Genomic DNA, 6179 nt, shown 5'->3' with positions numbered 1-6179 from the left:
GTTTTCATTGATGACATCTTGATCTATTCGAAGAGCGAAGAAGAGCATGCGAGTCATCTAAGTTTCACTTTGCAAAGGTTGCGAGAAAAGAAGTTGTACGCTAAGTTTAGCAAGTGTGATTTCTGGCTTAAGAGAGTAGTATTCCTTGGCCATGTGTTTCAGCCGAAGGTATTCGTGTCGATCCTGAAAAGGTTCAAGCTGTGGCTGATTGGGAAAGACCGAAGTCGGTAACGGAAATAAGAAGTTTTCTTGGATTGGCGGGTTACTACAGAAGGTTTATTGAGAAATTTTCTCGGTTGGCTGCTCCTATGACTAAGTTGACCAGGAAAGAAGAAAAGTTTGTTTGGTCTGACGCCTGTGAGAAGAATTTCCAAGAGTTGAAAGATAGATTGACAAGTGCCCCGGTTTTGACTATACCTGATAGTTCCGGTGGTATGACAGTTTATACCGATGCATCAAAGATTGGATTGGGTTGCGTCCTGATGCAACATGGCAAGGTCGTAGCCTATGCTTCTCGGCAATTGAAAGATTATGAGCGGAATTATCCCACTCACGATCTAGAACTTGCCGCTGTTGTCTTTGCCTTGAAGATTTGGAGACATTACCTCTACGGTGAGAAGATTGCCATTTTCACGGATCATAAGAGTTTGAAATACTTCTTCACCCAAAAGGAGTTGAACATGAGACAAAGGAGATGGTTGGAACTAGTCTCCGATTATGATTGTGATATTCAGTATCACCCTGGGAAACCAAATGTTGTTGCTGATGCTCTTAGTAGGAAGAACCAGAAGAGGACTTTGGATTTGAATGCTTTGAGTTTACCATTGTGGTCTTCTATTGAGAGTTTTTATTTGGAAATTGTCCTTGAGAATTCTGATTTTATTCTTTCTGCCATGACGGCAAGATCTGGTCTTAGAGATAAGATTGTTGCTCTGCAGAGTTCTGACCAAGAGCTTTTGATCAAAGTTGAGAAGATTTCTTCGAATCCTGAGTCGGACCCCGACTTTGGTATATCCATGGATGGTGCTTTATTGTTTAGAGGAAGACTGTGCGTGCCTGCAAACGAAGAAGTTAAGAAAGAAATATTGAAGGAAGCACACCAGTCAGTCTTTACTATACACCCGGGAAGCACCAAGATGTACAAGGACTTGAAGGAACATTTTTGGTGGATTGGTCTGAAGGCTGATGTTGATGATTTGGTTGCCAAGTGTGAGACTTGCCAACGTGTGAAAGCCGTTCGACAACCCCCATCTGGATTACTTCAACCTCTTCCTATTCCTGGTTGGAAGTGGGAGGATATCTCTATGGACTTTGTGACTAGCTTGCCTCGGACAAGTAAAGGCAATGACACTGTGTGGGTGATTGTTGATAGGTTGACCAAATCAGCCCACTTCATTCCTATGAAGATCACTCATACTCTGGATAAGCTAGCAAGACTTTACGTGGATAATGTGGTTCGTCTGCATGGTGTGCCATTGAGTATTGTTTCGGATCGTGATCCTAGGTTCACCTCAAGGTTTTGGAATAGTTTGCAGAAGGCCTTGGGAGCCCAATTGAACTTGAGTACAGCTCATCATCCACAGTCTGATGGACAATTTGAGCGGACAATTCAGACATTGGAAGACATGCTTAGATCTTGTGTGGTGGATATGGCTGGTAATTGGGATGAACACCTAGCTTTGGTTGAGTTTGCCTATAACAACAGTTATCAAGCAACAATAGGCATGGCTCCATTCAAGGCCTTGTATGGCAGTACTTGTAGGACACCTTTGTACTTGGACTCGAGACAGGTGAAAGAAAAGTCTTAGGTCCCGAAATGATTGAAGCTACGAGTGCTATGGTAGATATGATAAGAGAAAGGATTAAGTCTCGCCAATCAAGACAGAAATCTTATGCGGATAAGAGAAGGACCGATTTGGAATTTCAAGTTGGAGAGAAAGTCTTTCTGAAGGTTTCACCAATGAAGGGTGTGATGAGATTTAATGTTAAGGGAAAGCTTAGCCCTCGTTTCATTGGACCTTTCGAGATTTTGGAAAAGGTTGGACCTGTTGCGTATCGATTAGCATTACCTCCGCCTCGTGCTGGTGTTCACAATGTGTTTCATATTTCGATGCTCCGAAAATACATAGAGAATCCGGAACACATTTTGCAGCAAGCACCTGAAGGACTTAGTGCTGATTTGACCTAGGATGAAGAACCGGCCGAAATCTTGGATAGGAAGGACAAGCAGCTGCGGAATCGCACCATCCCTTTGGTGAAGATTCGGTGGAAGAACCATACCCCTGAAGAAGCTTCTTGGGAGAAGGAAGAAGACATGAAGGAGAAGTTTCCTTACCTCTTTGGAAGCACAGGTACGCTTTCAATTTCGAGGACGAAATTTCTTTAAGGGGGGGAGAATGTAAAACCCAGCCCTAACCTTGACCCGGAAACCTTGTTATTTGTAGGTCCAGTGACCCGAAGTAAAGTAAGAAGTCAGCTTTGGGCCATCCCAGTGGAGGACTTGGTGTCTGGCTTTGAATCCATGAGAGTTGATGATGAAGTGCTATTTATGGAAACTGAATCTTGATGAAGATCGGATTAGTTGATGGACTTGGAGTGCTCTCTATCTTGGTTTGAAGGCATTTCTACCTATTAGGTAAGTCACTTGATATGTGTGCAAAACCCCTTTAGGATTGGATTTGATCTGGGCCTTCAATTCCCTGTTTTGGAATTGTTGTCCGCATTGGTCGACCGATTGGTTGATCGGACCGTCGACCAATCCACTCGACCAATGGGTGTCGTCTTTGGCAATTAGGTCTTGCTTGCTCTATTTAAGTCCAATCTCGAGTCTACTTCGTATTTGCTGCCTCCAAACTCTTTGGAACGAACCAAAGACCTCTGCAAGTCATCTCCCTTGCATCCTTGGTGATTTTCTTGACGGATCTTCGTCAAAACTCTTCCTTTTGCATCAAAGGTATGTCTACACTCTCTTCTTCTCCTCCATCTCTGTTTTTCTTTCCTTTTTGAGTTAAGACAGTAGAGGAGATGCTGCATTCTCTGTTGCAAACATCTCTGGATTTGTCTCTCATGATCATCCTAAGGATTAATGGCTAAAACAATGATCTTAACCATGATCATTGCAAGCTTTTGAAGGAATCATGATCAAACCATGATCTAGTCTTTGTTTAACTTCGATTTGAATTCCGATCTCCTTGGATCTTCTATATTGATCATGTTAGTAGTCAATTGCTGTGTTTTCTTTTCATGATCCATGATCTATCAATCTCTAGTTGTTTCTCTTCTACCATACCATGTTTTCTTCATGAATCATGATAGTTACATATATGGTAGGTTTTGTTTCCTTATTTAGATTTATTCTCTTAGGTCTATTTTCTTGAAGATCTAAGTATGCTTTTCATGATACCTTTACCTGAATCAATGATCCATTCTCCTATTTTCTTGTCTTTGATTTCTATCTTGAATTCTTCAAGATCCATGATTGATCTAATTATGGTAACTTTTTGTTTCCTAATTTGGATCTTGATGGCTTGATTCGATTAGTGTTTTGAGACCCCCTATATGTTAGGATACTACTAATGTAGTTTACCCCTTGATTAGTACCCTTTTGAACCACCAAATTCGGATTTTATATCTCAAAACTCTGATTTTTAGGCTACTGTCTACATTGGTCGACTGATTGGTCGACTGGACCAGTCGACCAATCCACTCGACCAATGAGTACAAGAACTCCGGAATTGGTCCGTGTTGGATGTTTTGGTATCTTTTCTGTTAGGGATCTTTCCTAATATGTTGTATGCACTTGTTTAGGACCTTCTTCTCAAGTTTGCCAAGATCTTACTTGATTTCTTAGGATTCCTTTGCGAGTTATAAAAGGTAAGGATGGTTACTTCTTTAACAACATAAATTGCATATCTTAGTTTCTATATTTGAATCTTGTTAATTTATTTCTTTAATTAGATTCTTATAATGTTATACTACTGTGGTACTATCTTGATATCAGTAGCGTTACTTATTCATATTGAATTGACTCATGTATGATTTACTTACCAATTATATACAAAGTGATTGTAATTATTGATTTCTTTCCATATATGAAGTTACCATATATGTGATGATATGAATTGATGTATGTGTATGCTTAAGTATGGTTTGGAAAGGAGAGGTGTCCTTTTGACACTTCTGTCCTTGGACTACTACGGGAATATTATGGGATGTTTCCGGAGATGCCCTCTGGACACCTTCCTAAACTGTTGGATGACATATCTAGGACTGTCTAGTAGTGTTTGGCTAGGATGTCCCGTTATGTCGGACCCTAATCGGAGGGGGTATTGAGACCGAACGACCCGTGGTAGCAATGGGGATTCATGGGCGCTCAAGACCGGTAACCAACCCGTGAGAGGACAGGAATCACATTGTGGGGGCCATTTATTGGTAGGGTTGCATATGGTTAGACTTAGGCTCACGGGCGCTCAAGACCGGTAACCAACCCGTGAGAGGACGTGAGAGCTTCCAGTTTACCATATGTGGATGATCAATAGGGTTGATGAGTCCGTAGTCAGGGACTATGAGGACTCTAGTGTGAAGGATACCGGAAAGGATCGTCGGGGACGAGGAATGGACGTATCTGGATCCGACTTGATGTAACTAAGTAGAATACTTGCATTTGGCTAGGCTTAACCCTGACATGCGCCGGTACTTAGACCAATGGTGATGTGAGAGAGTGGTGACCTATACCCCCAGCCATGGAATTTCCCGAGGGATGCCGGACCCATTACCAACTGATGATGAGTGATTGAGACCTTCCTAAAGAAGTACGGTGCTATGACTTAAAGCATGTCTCCGCTAATAGAGACCAGCATATGTAGAGTTAGATTCATTCATTCATTGCTTGTCTCATACCATATTGCATTTATGTTTGTTCCCAAATCCTCGCCATTTATGTTATTATGGATTTAACGCCTTACTGAGTTTCTTTGAAACTCATTCCTTTATTGTACAATGTTTGTTAGACTATTCTCACAGTGCTTCAATATTATGACGGCCCCTATGAAGAAGCGCAAGGAGAAGAGGCATATCTCCAGGGAAGGTGATTGCGGTTACAACAATTACACTCTGAAGATCCCGCGAGTGGTTATGCTCCGTACGATGCTTAGTCCGACCATTGAGTGGAAGCGCCCTTGTGCTGTTTATGAGATTTACACTTATAGGGATGTTGTCTATAAAGTGGAGAACAATTTAGTTACCATTGTACTTGCTACTGGGATTAGATTTTGTCTTGCTTATTCTCTTTTAGAACTACTTTTCCGCTGGTTGTAGAGTGGGATTTTGCCTCACTTTACTTATCTGTTTAGACACTCTGATTATATCTAGTACTCTGATTTATATATGATTCATTCTTTCCTTATTTGGATCTATGGTTTATCTTCCGCACTTTTATTATTATTGTTCATGATTATGTTATTGTTTATGTGGGAGGTTGATTACTCGATACCTGATCTTCGGGCTGTAGATCACACTCTCGGGTATGCGAGATAGGGTACCGGCTGGGAGGATGTGACATTGTGCGTAAGAGAGTTTTCAAATATTTGAAAGGCACATCAAACTTAAGTTTATGGTACCCTAAGGGTGAAGAATTTGACCTACTTAGTTTCTCAAATGTCGACTTTTCCGGTTTTCATGTTGACTAGAAGAGCACAAGTGGAACATGTCACTTGCTCGGACCATGCTTAGTATAATGGTTTAGCAAGAAACTAGTTTGTGTTGCTCTTTCGACAACCGAGGCAAAATATATCACAGCCTGAAAGTGTTGTGCTTAAGTGTTATGGATGAAACAAACCTTATTGAATTATAAGGTTTATCTTAAGAAATGTCCCATCAAGTGCTATAACATTAGTGCCCTAAACCTCATTAAAAATCCTATGCTTCATTCAAGAGCCAAGAATATTGATATAATACATCACTTTCTTAGAGATTGCAATAAAAAAGGTAAAGTTGTCATTGAATTCATCGATACAAAAGACCAATTGGTAAACATACTCACTAAACCCCTACATGAGGATTGGTTTGTTGAACTCAAGAGGGAGCTAGGTCTTATTGATCTATTGGAATAGGATAAACATCAAATATTTTATTTGGGACTCAATTCCACATCAAGCCCTAGTTCAGCAAGCCAGATGGAC

Source organism: Hakea prostrata, chromosome 7 (genome assembly GCF_041222555.1).
Source record: "Hakea prostrata isolate BN-2017 chromosome 7, UWA_Hpros_2, whole genome shotgun sequence".
In the NCBI taxonomy this organism is placed as follows: Eukaryota; Viridiplantae; Streptophyta; class Magnoliopsida; order Proteales; family Proteaceae; genus Hakea; species Hakea prostrata.
Note: the sequence above shows the minus strand (reverse complement) of the source record.